Source organism: Myotis myotis, unplaced genomic scaffold, assembly GCF_014108235.1.
Source record: "Myotis myotis isolate mMyoMyo1 unplaced genomic scaffold, mMyoMyo1.p scaffold_m19_p_6, whole genome shotgun sequence".
Lineage (NCBI taxonomy): Eukaryota > Metazoa > Chordata > Mammalia > Chiroptera > Vespertilionidae > Myotis > Myotis myotis.
Genome location: NW_023416368.1, coordinates 2699723 through 2713349, shown reverse-complemented (window position 1 = coordinate 2713349; position 13627 = coordinate 2699723). Strand labels below are relative to the sequence as shown.

General features: G+C 58.4%; 1 pseudogene; it reads left to right on the top strand.

The window, feature by feature from the left end:
• The first annotated feature begins 7202 nt into the window (after positions 1 to 7202).
• LOC118657830 lies at positions 7203 to 12040 on the top strand (annotated as a pseudogene).
• The last annotated feature ends 1587 nt before the right edge of the window (positions 12041 to 13627 follow it).

The following is a 13627-nucleotide window of genomic DNA, read 5'->3' as shown; positions in this document are numbered from 1 at the left end:
CTTTATCCCCAGGGAAAGGGAACCCTCCCCTGTCCCGGGACAGGACGAACAGGCGGTTACAGCTCCGAGCGCTGCCTGGCACTCAGCCCCGGCTGCCGGGGTGACAGGCGGGGGGGCGGGGGGGGCGTGGGTCGTGCTCCCGAGCGCAGTCGGCAGCCTTAAGCGCATCCCGCACGGAGCCCGCGCTCCTCCGCAGCTGCTCCCGGGAGGGGCTGTGGAGCCAGGACCGCCGTTTCCAGTTCTTGCTGCTCTTCGTGCGGCCCGGGCCTGAATTCTCACGGATGGAAAGACGGATGGCCCGTGGCAGTGCCCACATCTCGGCCTGAGCTGGGAACACGGCAGGGCGCGTTGCTCTGTGCTCGTTTCCGAATTCACAGGTAAAGGAGGGCAGCTGGCCCAGCACCTGCAGCCTCCCGGTGCAGATGAGCGGAGCACCCGCCTGCCTGGGCCCGGCCTCCCGTTCTCACCTCCTCCGCGTGCTCTGACGGGCTCAGCGGAAGACCCGGGAGACCAGGGAGCCCCGCCTCCTCCTCTCTGATTGGTTCTCCGCCCTGTCAGTCCAGCGACCACGCCCCCTCCAAACCCGCTGGTGGCCCTTCCGCTCAGAGCCACGCTGGGCTTCTCCCCCTCCCCCTCCCCCTCCCCTCCCCCCCCCCTCCCCCTCCCCCCCCCCCTCCCCTCCCCCTCTCTCCCTCTCTCCCTCTCTCCCTCTCCCCCTCCCCCTCCCCCTCCCTCTCTCTCCCTCTCCCTCCCTCCTCCCCAAATGGCTAAAAGCTGCTGCCGATTCGTGTATCTCCCCCTTTTTAAACACTTGTTCAGCCGGAGGGTTGCCTGGACCCTGTGATTCCGTGGCCGGAAGCAGCAGAGGCCCACCCCCTCCTGTGGCTTCATTGGACTCTTCACGTGTCAATGTTTAGGGCGTAACTGCAATTATTTCCCCCAATTTGTCACCTATTTTTTTTTTTTTTTTGCCAGTCAATTCACTTCCTTTTATTTTTATTTTATTTTAATCCATGCTTCATCATTGATGTTTCTGCGTCTCCCTTCCTCTCTCTGACAGCAGTAAAAATACGTATTTTTTTTTAAAATATATTTTATTGATTTTTTATAGAGAGGAAGGGAGAGGGATAGAGAGCCAGAAACATCGATGAGAGAGAATCATCGATCATGCCCGCAACCCAGGTACATGCCCTTGACCGGAATCGAACCTGGGACCTTTCAGTCCGCAGGCTGACGCTCTATCCACTGAGCCAAACCGGTTTCGGCTAAAATACGTATATTTTTAAAAGAACATGAATGAGCTGCAGGTACAGCCCCCGCCCCAGGAACCCTGTGGGGCGGGCACCCTGACCACCCATCACGCCCCGAGGCATCTCCCCAGCGTTGCCAGCATTTTCTCGGATGGTCTGTTGTTTCAACTCGCTCCTCCGGGCCCATGTCTGACTTGGAAATGATCCGTTTCCCAGGACAGAAACCCACGCAAGTCAGCTGAGGGGACAGGGACCTGGGTGGAGTGGACCGTTACAGGGCAGGATCGCAGGAAGTGGAGGGGTGATGAGGCCGCCACCCTCTCCTCCGTGGGGACACGAGGCCACGTCCTTGGCTTCTCTGCGCCTCCCTGGCGTCCTGCCCGTGTTCTCCGAAGGCAAACGCGCACATGCCTCTGCCTTCCATGCCCAGGGCCTGGGCTCAGGCTTGCGTTTCCGTGGCTCTGACCTGGGCCCAACTCCAGCCGACTCACGGCTTCTCCGGCCAACACGGTCCCGTGGAACCCGGCCTGGTCCCAGGCTCTCGGTGTGACTGTCTCCGATGGCCCGACCGCCCACTCCTGCAGCATCACAGGGGGGTGCGGAGGGATGGGCGCCCAGGTCCCGGATGCTGGGGTGGGGCGACACACACAGGCAGCACTTCTGGGGGTGACCCCTTATGCTCCGGACACAAAGGGGATCATCAAAGGGTGTCTCCCACCTCCCGCCTGCCTCCCTCCAAGTGCCGCCTGCCTCCCTCCAAGTGCCGGCTCCATTCCCCCCACCCCCACCCCATCTCCCTCTCCCCCAACCCCTCCCCCACAGTCCCCCCTCTGAAATTTGTGGGTTTTTAAATATTTTCTTTTTTAATTGATTTCAGAGAGGAAGGGAGAAGAGAGAGAGAAACATCAATGATGAGAGAGAATCATGGCTCTGTTGCCTCCTGCACGCCCCCCACTGGGGATGGAGCCTGCAACCCAGGCATGTGCCCTGGCCTGCAATCAACCCTGACCTCCTGGTTCATAGGTCGGCGCTCAACCACTGAGCAACCCCAGCCGGACTGTTTTGTTTTTTGGTTAATCCTCACCCGAGGATATGTTTTCATTGATTTTGAGAGAGAGTAGAAGGGAGGGAGAGGGAGGGGAGGGAGACATGGATGTGAGAGAGACAGGACAATTGGTTGCCTCCTGCACGTGCCTCAACCAGAACCGAACCCGCAACCCTTCAGTCCGCGATTGGACCGCTGGAACCACTGAAGGAACCAGGCGGGGTCCCCCTCTGAAAGTTGACATCCCACTGGGACACGTTTCTGAATTTAAGGTTCTGTAACCAGACCCCCCCCCCCCCCACACACACACACACAGCGGTAACCAATTTCCTCCGTGGAAAATTCCCTGTTACACCCGGGACAGTTCCAGTCCCCGGGCCTGCGAGATGCTGGGAGCTCGGCTGGGGGGGCTCGAAGGCTCTCTGGTCTCTGGGGTTCTTGAGGGTCTGCTCCCCAGGCCCCTCCGCCGACCCCCTGAAGGCAGCTCCCGCTGGGGCGGGTGTAGGTGCTGGGGCGGGTGTAGGTGCTGGGGAGGGTGTGGGTGCTGCTCCGCTGGTCCCAGCACATTGGTAGCCCCGCCCCGTGCCCCTCCGGAAGCCCCTCCGCCCCGGGCGCCCCCTCCCCCCAGTTCCTTCTCTTCCTCCGCGCCCCCCCCCCCCCCAGCCTGCTCCCTGAGCTCCATCCTGTGCTGCGTGGTGAGTCCTCCAGGTCAGAGCCAGGCCCTCGAGGCAGGTGGGGGTAGGTGGGGGTAGTGTAGCCGATGGGGGTACTTGGGGGGTCATGTAGCTGGTTGGTGTAGTTGGGGGGTCGTGTAGCCGATCAGGGTAGTTGGGGGGGTCCTGTAGCCGATGGGGTAGTTGGGGGGTCGTGTAGCCGGTTGTGTAGTTGGGGGGTCGCTGCGCAGAGCCCCACCACGGGGCACAGGCTCGGGCCTCCTCGGTCCCCGCGCTGACCCCCCCGGAGGCCCTGAGCTCTCCCCCCCATCCCACCCCCAGACCCGCTACGTCTCCAGAGCGCAGTGCATTTTCCGCTGATGAGAGCCGCCGGGCCAGGAGGGGTCACCGGTCCGTCCCCCCCCCCCCCCCCCCCCCCGGGGCCTGAGGGGCCTGGCTCCCCGCTCGGCTCCGGGGGAGCTGCGTCTCTCTCCGCGGTCGCTCCTTTGCTTTCACTTCTGGGTGCGGACCCCACGCCCCGCGCCTCTCGCCGGTTCACACGCCCGGCCTGGTCCCCGGGAAGCCGCGCCCTCGCCTGTGTTTCCTCCTGCTGACTTTTCCCCTTTGAGGTGTCGGTTCGGTGGCGATGACTGGCCCCGCCCCCGGGATCGGTCACCGGGATCTGTCACCGGGATCTGTCACCGGGATCTGTCACCAGGCTCCTCCACCTCCGAGCTGCCGCCCAGGGGACACGCGCATGGGGGGCGGGGCCTCCCGTGGCCCTGGAGCTGGGGGGGGGGGGGCTGTGCCCTGGTCCCCGAGACCCCGCCCAGCTGGCCAGTCCCAGCTGCAAACAGAAGGCCTGGGCCCCGGGGGGACAGTCTTAGACTTCGGCTCCATCGCGGTGTAATTCCCGTAGAGAACCGCAAGCCACTCAGAGCTGCATTGCGCTGATGGGATGCGTGTCTATTGTGACAGGAGGTCCCGCCTAGTTCCCTTGTCCATCACTCACACACTCACCTTCCTTTTCTTTTTTTGGTGGAAACACTTAAGTTCTACTCTTAGCAAATTTTTTAGAAACATATATTTTTATTGATTTCAGAGAGAAAGGGAGAGGGAGAGAGAGAGAAACATCAATGATGAGAGAGAACCATGGATCGGCTGCCTCCTGCACGCCCCACGCTGGGGATCCAGCCCACAACCCCGGCATGTGGCCTGACTGGGAAGTGAACCCTGACCTTCTAGTTCAAAGGTCAATGCTCAACCACTGAGCCCCCCGCCAAGCTCCCTTAGCAAATTTTAATTATGCAACACAGTGTTATTGACCAGTCACCATGTTGTGCATGAGATCCTCAGACCTCGTTCATCTTATGCCTGAATGTTTGTACCCGTCGCCAGCCTAGCCTACCCCCCACCCGCACCCCCAGCCCCTGGCAACCTTTTTACTACTCTCTGTTTCTATGAGTTTGACTCTTTTTATTTTAGACTAGGAGCCAGTGTATGAATTCGTGCACCTTGAAAGGAACTGTGGGCTCCGAGGCTGTGGTGGGCACAGGGGAGGGTCTCGGCCCATCCTCTGCTGTTTCCGCTCCCACATGCTGATGGTGCCGGCCCCACTCGCACCGCTGACAGCGCAGAGCAATTGGGGCCGGGCGCTAGCAGCAGGTGCGAGTGCAAAGAATTTTTAGTAACCCCCAGAGGCTCGCCCCAATGACAGCGACCGGCACCCCACCTTGGTCTGGCGCCCCTGCTCACCTGCTCCACCATCCCGCCCCGGCTGACACCCGCCATGATCCGCGCACCCCCCCTGGTGGTCAGCGCACGTCATAGTGACTGGTTGTTCGGTTGTTCATTTGTTCCTCTGTTCAGTCTCTTTGCATATAAGGAGTTTATATAAAGAGATTATACATATTAGTGATGCGTGCAGTTTTGGTCTTTCTCTGTCTGGCTTATCTCAGCATAAATGCCCTCAAAGTCCATCCATATTGGTACATATGCCAAGATTCCCTCCTTTCTCGTGGTTGAATAACATTCCATTTTATCTGCATGTATCACATCTTCTGTAGCCATTCATCTGTTGATGGACACATGTCCTGGCTATTGTGAATAACGCTGCAGCAAAAAAAATAAAATGGGGGTGTAGCTCTCTCTTTGACATCCTGTCTTCATTTCCTTCCGATCGATACCCAGAAGTGGGATTGCTGTGTCGGAGAGCGGTCCTACCTTTAGTTTTTCGAGGACCCTCCATTCTGTTCTCAGGGTAACCTGACTGGACTGCACGCACCCTTGATGTGGGTGGAGCAGAAACACACAAGTGATCAAAATTAAAAATACAAGTTTGAGCACACGTTGAATTTCTCCTCAAAGTTCCGACAATGGATCAAAAGCAGGACTCAGAGCCCAAATGTGGAAACAAGGGAGTGTCCACCAGCAGGGGGATGGATAGACCAGCTGTGGCCTGTATCATGGGAGGGAGGGCGGGAGGGAGGGAGAGGGGGAAGAGAGGGGGGAGGGAGGGAGGGAAGAAAAGACTCAGTGGCAGGTGAATAGCAAGGTATGAGGTGGGCAGGCGCTTCAGAAGAAGGTCCCCTGTCCTGCGGGACACCGAGCTGGTTCGTCTCCTTCCTGCGTCCGTTCTCCCACCTGCACAGAGAACATCGCTCCTGTCTTGCCTTGGAGACCCTCCCACTGGTCTCTGTGTGTGTGACCCTGTCCCCATCGGGTGCGCGAGCGGTAGGGAGTGTCCGGGGCCAGGGTGACACACGGCTGGGCGACGTGTGGGTGCGCAGGCTGGCGTTCCTTAGCTGGGACTGCAGGGCGGCTCTGAGCGGCCCGTAGCCTCCCCCACATTGCAGACGCGATCTGAGCACATGGACACGTTCCTGGGATTTCAGTTTTCCAGTGTCTCTGGCACTAAAAGGTGCCTGAGGCGAGAGGATGCGTGCCCCCCAGAACGGAATCCTGAACATCCGGCCTGCAGCCATCAGGCTCCCACACTGAGTGTGCTTTTTGTTTTGTTAATGTTTTCTCCTTTATTTGTTTATTTGTTTGTTTGTTTGTTTTAATCCTCACCCGAGGATATTTTTCTGTTGATTTTTAGAGAGAGCAGGAGGGAAGGGGAGAGAGAGAGGGAGACATCGATGTGAGAGACACATCAATTGGTTGCCTCCTGCACATGCCGGGGATCGAGCCTGCAACGGAGACATGTGCCCTTGACCGGAACTGAACCCAGGACCCTTCAGCCTGCCGGCCGACGCTCTGTCCACTGAGCCAAACCGGCCAGGCCAGATTGAGTGTTTTAAAGTGACTTTTTATTTTTATTTTTTAAATTTTTTTTAAAATATATTTTATTGATTTTTTACAGAGAAGAAGGGAGAGGGATAGAGAGTTAGAAACATCGATGAGGGAAATCAATCAGCTGCCTCCTGCACACCCCCCACCGGGGATGTGCCCGCAACCAAGGTACGTGCCCTTGACCAGAATCAAACCTGGGACCCTTGAGTCCGCAAGCCGACGCTCTATCCACTGAGCCAAACCGGCTCGGCTAAAGTGACTTTTTAAATCCGACAAGTCCATGTACCTGGGACCCTTTGTTTACCACTTACCTCGTTCTTCGTTATTTTATTTTGTTTTTCCATCTCCCTCTACCCCCTCGATGCCCTCCTCCTGAAGTCCTCACACTGGTGCCCGCGGCCCTGAGTTCTCCCTTTTTCCTTATTTTTTTGTCTTTCACAATTCCCCCCTCCCCCCCAGTCTTGTAAGGCCTGGGCGAGCCAGCGGTTCTGAACAGTGATTGGAAAGGCCTGAGCTCAGGAAATGGTTGCCAGGTTGGAATGGCTGCTGGTGTCAAGGCTCCCGCCTTCCTGACTGTAAGGCCCAGGGGGGCAGCAGCATCTTCCCGGAGCTCGTCTCCTCTCCGGGTCCCTCAGCTCGGAGAGGGGAGAGGGGTCTGTGCTCCCCCCAGATCCAGGCGTGTGGACAGGGCAGGTCTAGGTTTCTCTAAGCTGGTGGTTCTCAACCTTGGCTGCACATGAGAATCACCTGGGAATCTTTTTAAAATCCTGATTTCTGGGCCTCGTCCTCCGGAAAGTCTGTTTCTTCGTTACTCATGTTGTGGCCCCACCCCATAAGAAAGAAACAGAATTTCCAGAGGATGAGGCCCGGAAATCAGGATTTTAAAAAGATGCCCAGGTGATTCTCATGTGCAGCCGAGGTGGAGAACCACTGCTCTAACGGGAGAGTGTGGGAGCGTGCATGACCAGCGGGGAACTAATTTTCCAGTCCGAGAACCAGAGCCCTCAGCCCATCTCCTCAGGGAACCTCCTGCAGGTGAGAGGGGATGAGGGCTCAGGACCAGCAGGTGAGGAAGAGGACGGGAGGGGTGGGAGAGGGCTGACTACTTAAGGCGGAAGGAGGCCTGTGTAGGGTGTGCGTCACCCAACGCGGAGGCCCAGAAAGCCAGGGGTTGGAGGAGCAGACGGGAGTGGGGCACAAGAATATCCCCATGAAAGGGAGGCCTGGCCGAAGGAAGGGGTGAGGAGATGAGATCCAAGGAGAGAAGGCGAGGGGGGGGAGCGGGAGGGAGCGGGGGGAGCGGGAGGGAGCGGGAGGGAGGGGGGGGGAGCGGGAGGGACCCTCCCCGCAGCCCTGGGAGAATGATCTCCAACAAGGGGCAGGTTTGAGGACGGAGACAGAATGAATGGGGGCAGGTGGACATCACCAGAGGAGAGGGACGCAGAGATGGCTGGGAAAGGCCAGCATTCTGAGACTGGAGAGAGCGGAGGGGTTTGTTTTGGGGGGACAGGTGGGGTGAAGTGGGGCTGGGGTTTGGGTGAACAAGAGCTGAACCCCCAAGACAAAAGCATGCCGTTGCGGCCTGGTGTCTTTCCTCAGCGCCCTGGGTGGAGGGGTCCTGCCCCTGGCCCCAGCGTCCGGCCGGAAGGGGAGGAGGCAGCGGTCCACGGAGGAGGAGGAGGCCGCCCCGGGGACGAGGGACACCTGGGTCGTGGTGAGGCTGCGTGGGCTCAGGATGAAGCTGAAGAGGCTGCGTGTGTCTCCAGAGCTACCCCAGCACCACCAGGCCTTCGCCAGGCTGCTCGGTACGAAGGGCCCGGAGAGCCGCCAAGACTCTTCTTTAAAAAGAAAACAGGAGCCCGGGGCGGGGCTCGGGGGTTGAGCATCGACCTGTGAACCAGGAGGTCAGGGTTCGAGTCCCGTCGGGGCACAGGCCCGGGTTGTGGGCTCCGTCCCCAGTGTGGCGTGCAGGAGGCAGCCGATCCATGGTTCTCTCTCATCATTGATGTTTCTCTCTCTCTCCCTCTCCCTGCCTCTCCGAAATCAATAAAAATATATTTTAAAAAAGAAGAAATGTCAGTGACCACCCTCTTCCAGGAGAACTGCCTGCAGGTGGTGGGCGCTGTCCTGGAAGGACGGTGCCCGCTCCCCGGGGCCCTCAGGAGCTAGGGCAGGGGTGGGCAAACTTTTTGACTCGAGGGCCACAATGGGTTCTTAAACTGGAGCGGAGGGCCGGAACAAAAGCATGGATGGAGTGTTTGTGTGAACTAATATAAATTCAAAGTAAACATCATTACATAAAAGGGTACGGTCTTTTTTTTTTTTTAGTTTTATTCATTTCAAACAGGCTGGATCCGGCCCGCGGGCCGTAGTTTGCCCACGGCTGAGCTAGGGGGTCAGGCTGGGCTTCGGAAGGGCCTGCACTTGCCCGGAGAGCCTGGTCTCCCTGCATCTGACCGCGTGGATCAGACACCATCCGCGTGCAGGGCCCCAAGGCCACCTCCCCACTCACGGGCGCCACCTGAAGACGTGGCTGGGTGGCTGTGGCCTCTGCAGGTGCACTCCTGCCGGGAGCGCCGCTGAGGATGGAAGACCTGAACCTACTGCCACCTCTCCACCGCCATCACTCAGTCACCCGCACCGGGGGGGTGGTCCCCACTGCTCCCCGTCCCTCTTCCTCTCAGCCGCACCCTTGGCCACTTCCCGAAACGCCCCCCAGAGCGCTCCATGGCCACCTGTGCCTCTCTTCACAGGGGACCCCGTCATCCAGCGGTTCCTGGCCCGGGACAGCGACCTGAGGGTCTCGGACAAGGTGAGCTGCCTCCCGGGGGGCAGGGGGCTTCGGAGCCATGTCCTCTCCGGCCTGACGTCCTGGGGCCCTCGGGGTTCCCTGCGGTGTGGGCTGTGGACGGCAGCCCGGCCCGCTCCCCGGCTCTGAGCCCCCGGCTTGCCCCTGTGGTGGCTCACACGCCAGGTCCCCTCTTCGCTCGGGCCTCGGGACTCCCCTGTGCTCCTGCCAAGCAAAGGCCCTCTGATGCGGGTTGTCCTAACACAGGCCCCTGGCCCTCAGCCTGGCCATCGGAGCGCCAGCCCTCAGCCAGCGTCCTCCCTGGTCCACAGGGTGAGGCTTCTGTTGTGTCCCCCCGCATCAGTACCTCCTGGCCATGGTGGTGGCGTACTTGGGCCGCGCGGGCCTCTTCTCCTGGCAGTACCAGCGCGTCCACTTCTTCCTGGCCCTGTGAGTAGCGCTGGCCTCAGGCCGCCCTCACACCTGGGGCGGGGCGGGGCGGGGCAGGGGAGGGGTCTCTGAGCTTTCATCTAGCTTTGCAACCTATTTGTACTGTTTATTCTGTGCATAAAAATGACAGGATTGTAATACAGTGTTTTTATACTGTTTTTGTTTGTTTGCTTGTTTTGTAAAAGGCAACAACCCTAATAAAGCGCCTGGCTGGTGTGGCTCAGTGGTTGAGCATCGTCCCAGGCACTAAGACATCACTGGCTCAGTTCCCAGTCGGGCCACCTGTCTGGGTGTGGGCTTGGGCCCCAGTAGAGGGCGGGCAGGAGGCAGCCAATCGATGTTTCTCTCTCTCAAAAATCAGTAAAAACATAGTTTAAAAAGATTGATTGGAAACGGGACATTTTAAGAAAGGAAGGGGACGGCTTCCCGTGGAATTTCGTCTTCACCATCAGGGGATGGGGGGTGCCCTTCGGTCCCTGCCCAGCAGCTCCCTGATACCCGCTCAGGGCTCTGCGCCCCTGGCTGGCTCCTGAGGGCGCTGTGTGAGAGGGTCCCGTGTCCTTCCCGGGACGCTGGCCTCCCAGGGGCCCCCGTCCTGCTCCTGACGGGCCCCCTCTCCCCAGCTACCTGGCCAGCGACATGGAGGAGGACAACCACGCCCCGAAGCAGGCCATCCTGCCCTTCCTCTACGGGGGGGAGCTGCTCCCGGAGCCCCTTGTTCCACAAACTGCGGTTCCAGCTCTTCCGCTCCATGGGCTGGAGGGCCAGGGTCACGCGGGAAGAGTGTGAGCAGGTGGGTGGCCGTGGGGGCCTGGGGAGAGGGGTCAGCTGGAGAGAGGGGGCCGTGGGGGTGGGAGCTGGGCTTTGAGGGGGGAGGGTTGGGGCTGGACAAGGGCAGGTGAGAGCACCTGAGAGCCACCGCCTTTTCAGGGCTGTTTGTCCTTGCAGATCCAGGCTTTCCACCCCCAGCTCTGGGTGTGGGGGCGGGACTGTGCCCTCCGGCCGGAGACCCCCGAGCCTCAGGTAGGTGTGGGGGGGGGGCTGTGTCCTCATGGGCACAGCCGGGGAATTGGCTGTCTCTAGGGAATCCGAGAAATCTGATGGCTGGCCCCATGTTCACGCCCCCCCCCCCCCGCTTCACACACACTCACCACCCTCCTCGCACACACCACCCTCCGCGCACACACCACCCTCCTCGCACACACCACCCTCCGCGCTCACACCACCCTCCGCGCTCACACCACCCTCCGCGCTCACACCACCCTCCGCGCTCACACCACCCTCCGCGCTCACACCACCCTCCGCGCACACACCACCCTCCTCGCTCACACCACCCTCCGCGCTCACACCACCCTCCGCGCTCACACCACCCTCCGCGCACACACCACCCTCCGCGCTCACACCACCCTCCTCGCTCACACCACCCTCCTCGCTCACACCACCCTCCGCGCTCACACCACCCTCCTCGCTCACACCACCCTCCGCGCACACACCACCCTCCGCGCTCACACCACCCTCCGCGCACACACCACCCTCCGCGCTCACACCACCCTCCGCGCTCACACCACCCTCCGCGCTCACACCACCCTCCGCGCACACACCACCCTCCGCGCACACACCACCCTCCGCGCTCACACCACCCTTCGCTCAGGGCCCACTTCTCACCACGCGGCCTTACACGTGGAAGGGGCAAGGGAGCTCTCTGGGTCTTCTTTTGTTTTTAATATATTTTTATTGATTTCAGAAAGGAAGGAAGAGGGAGAGAGATAGACACTTCCTTGACCGGCTGCCTCCTGCAGGCCCCACACTGGGGATGGAGCCCGCACCCCGGACATGTGCCCTGACCGGAATCGAACTGCGACCTCCTGGTTCCTAGGTCGCCGCTCAGCCGCTGAGCTGTGCCAGCGGGCTCTCTGGGGTCTTTCCTTAGGGCACTAACCTCATTTATAAGGGCGCCGCCCAATGACCTAATCCGTCCCAAAGAACCCACCCTAACCCTCCCCTCAGGGGCCAGTGTGCCAACTTAGGACACAAACATTCGGACGCACCAGCCGAGTTCAGGCAGTCCTCATTATGGCTACACTTGAGGTCAGGGTGAGGGCGAGGGATCGCGGTCTGTGGCAGGACACGTTAGTGATGCCTGCGGAGCGGCTGGAAGCCCAGAGGTGACGTAGCACAGAGACCAAAGTGTGGACAGCGGATTGCGGGCAGGGGGGCGGTTAAGTCACTTTTAGACTCCGAGTCATCAAAGAATCACAAGTGAAAACGGTGGTTCAAGGTTGGGGTGGAGATGGAGGACTGGAGACAAAGTTGGATTTGTAGGTGACTCTTGGCGTTGCCTGAGAATGCGAATAACCTTTCTGTCTGGAGCGTTGCCTCTCGGAAATGCGACATCCGTCTCTTTCTCTTACTTACATTACAGATCGCTGAGCCCAGGGGGGACTCCAGTTTCCAGCAGGGAGTCCATGCAGACGCGAATGACAGACATGAGGAAGGGGACGAGGACCTCCGGCGCAGATCGTCTCGCAGAACCCAGAATGTTCTAGAAGGAGCCGGATAGTTATCACGACATCTCCCGGGGCCACTTCTAGTCCCTGGGGCTTAGAAGGACAAGAGGAACCAGGTGTTTTTTTAAGGTTCCATCCCTTCCTAAGGCACCACCCAACATTTCAGATTCCTTCCTTCAAATCTCCCCTGAGGTAGACATCGGAGGTTCCATTTTTTTAGATGCTTAACTTCAATAGACGAGACCCATCAGAAGGAGGCGTGTAGGGGCTCAGAATGGCAGGGGAACACCTGAAAAGCATAAAACTAGAGCCATCGGGTTCATGTAGGCCACGCATTCTATCACTTTACTTTGAAAATGTTGCCCACGGGATTATTCTTATATTTAACATTTATATATCTATTTTAAATAGTTTTAAATAGACGTAGTTTTGAAAACATGCTGCTCCTACAAAGTTTTTTGATGGGTATTACAGCTGTTATATATATATATTTGTGAATATAATTTTGTTTGCATTTTTAAGGGTTTTTACATTATATTTATATAATACCAATTATCTTACAGCTAGGTGGGTAGTTCTGCCATACTGTTGAAACTATACATTTTTACTTTTTGGCCTTGCTTATTGAATTGCGAGGCCTGAGTTGTAATTTTTTAGCTTGCCTGGATGACACGTCTGTATGATACTGTAGATCATTAAGGAGCACGGTGCGACGCATCTCTTGAGGAAGCATAATAAAGATGAAATTCTCACCTTCACAGTTTGTGTTGTGGTACTCGTTTGGTTAGCCCATTCACTGTCAAATGATAATGTAGCTGAATGGGGTGTGATTATTCAACCAATTTGTTTAACTTTTAAAAACAATCCCCAGTTATTTTTCACGTAGAAAAAAAAAATAGAAGTTGAGGCAGGTCCTAAGCTAGAGAGAGACTGAAAGCAGGAAAGGGGGCGCCGTGGAGGGAGGAGAATGGGAAGAGGAGAAAGACGGGAGAAAGCGCCACGGCACCTGCACATCATCTGAAATTCGAAATGAGGACGCGTGACCCAGCGAGACCTGCCTCCCTGGAAGCGGGCTGTGACAAGCAGACCCACAGGCACACGACACACTGCTCACTGTTTCGCCCTGAGGGCGCCCCTTTCACAGCCTCCCATTGCGGTTTACGTGGTGGAAGGAAAGTCAGAGCCTGTGGTGAAGTAGAGACCACGGAAAAGGAGCGAGGGCCCGGCTGGTGTGGCCCAGGGACCGAGCGTGGACCCAGGTACCAAGAGGCGAGGGCTTGATTCCCCATCAGGGCACAGGCCCGGGTTGCCCGCTGGATCCCCAGCAGGGCGCGTGCAGGAGGCAGCCCATCAACGTTTCTCTCTTATTGATGTTTCTCTTTCCCTCTCCCTTCCCCTCTCTCTAAAAAGCAATCAGAACATTAAAAAAAAATTTTTTTTAAAGAAATGAGGGTATTGTTGAAATTTCCCAGGGGGGTGGGGGGAAGGGAACAAAGGATGAGCTCAAGCTGTTGGGTGCGGTGGGCATGGGGAAAGAGGCGCTAGTCCCTGAGCACAGGGCTATGGAGAAGGCCTGGGAGATGGGGCGTCAGAGAACGCGGGCACTTCCCAGGGCCCAGCTTCCGTGTCCGCAGGCTGTG